Genomic DNA, 2,224 nt, shown 5'->3' on the forward strand with positions numbered 1-2,224 from the left:
ACTGTGTTTTACTCATTGTATGATGTATCTTGTTTTAATTTCGATCTCATGTTTGGTAATGTGCATTGAATCTGTATGATACTGTTATTTTATGGAAACTGATTTATCCATAAAAACCAATAAAAATATTTTCCCAGGTCTGTCCTAGCTGTGTTTGCACATTATGGCCCCGTAGATTCTATGAGTTATAAGGTGGGCAAAGATAAATTATGACAAAGTTGTGTCCTTAATATATTTACCCTGGGCTCATAGATCTGTAACTAGGGATGAGTGAGCAAATGTGTTAAATTTGGGCTTGTGGCGAATTGGGCCGTTCTTGCTTACCAAACATGTAGGCGAGAAGGTCCTTTGTAAATTCGGCCAGCGAGACCAAATTTTTGGGACCTGCAAGACCAATCAGGGGAGCGGAGCTATCAGCCCTGCTACTTTGATTGCTGTTGCAGCCCTTTACTATGTGTTCCTGGATAGTTTCTCTATCCAGGAACACAGTGTGAGTCTCGCTGGCTGCTCATGAATAAATTAATCAGAGGATTTTTCCCACGGCCGTGTCCATTTATAAACGCAAGCCACATGACTCGGGACTCTGTGAGGAGGAGTATCACGGTTGCATTTATAAATGGAGCTGTTAGAATCTTCCTCTCAGTGAGAGATCCCCGGGCTTGCCCACATTCTGACCTGTAGTACCCGGGGATCGCTCACTGAGGATTCCCATGGCTGTATTTATGAATACAGCTGTGATAATCCTCCTATAGTGATATCAGATGGTTTTGCGAAATTTCGTGAACCCATCAGAACTTCAAGGAAATTTTTGCGAGAATGCCAGAGGCATTCTAGCTCATCCCTATCTGTAACTACACCAAAACTACATCATTGTCATTAGTTCACATGGTCTTATATATATATATTTGCATCTTATGACAGACTCCCTAGGTTTGCTATGTTGCAGTGCGGACAAATTTGTAATCTATCCTGCTGCTATGATTTACCAATAATGTAAATAAGATCTGATGGTACATTACTTTGGCTCTATTTTCAGAATCTTACAGATGCCAAGAATGGACTGTACTGCATAAATGCTGAAAAAATGATAAAATTGCTAGGTATAAACTACAGTTAGGGCTTTATTTATAAAGCAGATAATCAAACATTCCCTCAAACATTTTCTTGTGGGAATCATTAAGGCCCATGTGATTTAATGGCAGCAACTGATTCCCACCAGGGAATGTCAGATTCCTTGTTTTATAAATAGAGCCCTTAGTGTATGTACATTCCTGACATATTACATTTTATTGACTTTAATTATCAATTAGGTTCAGCAGCTGACACTGCTACACAACTAGAGAGTGACACCAGATTTTTTATATATTATATATAGTTAGCAATATGTATACAGAACATCTGGGAACAGAATAAGCTAGAATAAGTCTTTTTGTTACATAGGCCAAAGGCATTAACTTTTTAAACATTTTGTAGACAATAACAGCTGCTATAATGCTTGTCTGTAAGCACTTTAGTTAGGTGTTATAGCTTTTGCTGGACCTTTACATTTGCCTAGTTTGCTTATGGCAATTAAACCCTGCCAGCAAGAAAAAGACAAAATCATGTATTGCTGGTATGCTCAGTGAATGGTCTATGAAAGTTCTGCCCAACTCAAGTCTTTAAGGACCCAGATCCACACTTATTTTATGAATTTTCTAATGGTTTTCCAAAATAAAACATGCAGTTAGGTAATTGGCTTCCCCCCCAAAAAATGACCTTATACTAAATTAAAGACATATGACTACAGTAGGGACATTAGTTTGTGAGCCTCATTGGGGGACAGCTAGTGACATGACTGTAGACTTTGTACAGCGCTGTGTAATATGATGGCGCTATATAAACACTGTGTAATAATAATAATAACTGTAAGAAGTACATTTAGAAAAGTGTAGTAAGAGCCAGCGCTGCTGCATATGGCAAGACAATAGTAGTACTTAATTACCTACACTATAGTAAATGATAGTAAATTTTGTGCAAATTTCAGTGCATTCATTTTCCCTAGAAAGAGTGAAATTAAAATAAGTGTAAAAAAAAATGTTTGATCAATACACAAAAACATCCTTCCCTTATCAATGCCTTTAATTGATGACCAGGGGACAAATATTGGGACCATGTACACAGATGAATGGCAGCAAGGTTGGAATACTATGTGCAGAGAAAGCAGGCCTGTAGCAACAGGATGGGC

At 38.0% G+C, this 2,224-nt stretch overlaps 1 protein-coding gene across 1 annotated transcript in view; it reads right to left on the reverse strand.

Annotated features, from left to right (window-relative positions):
- The window catches only part of CSF2RB (colony stimulating factor 2 receptor subunit beta), a gene marked incomplete in the record, with an annotated part of 27,746 nt that overhangs the window by 4,797 nt on the left and 20,725 nt on the right, over positions 1 to 2,224 (reverse strand).

Source organism: Pyxicephalus adspersus, chromosome 8, assembly GCF_032062135.1.
Source record: "Pyxicephalus adspersus chromosome 8, UCB_Pads_2.0, whole genome shotgun sequence".
In the NCBI taxonomy this organism is placed as follows: Eukaryota; Metazoa; Chordata; class Amphibia; order Anura; family Pyxicephalidae; genus Pyxicephalus; species Pyxicephalus adspersus.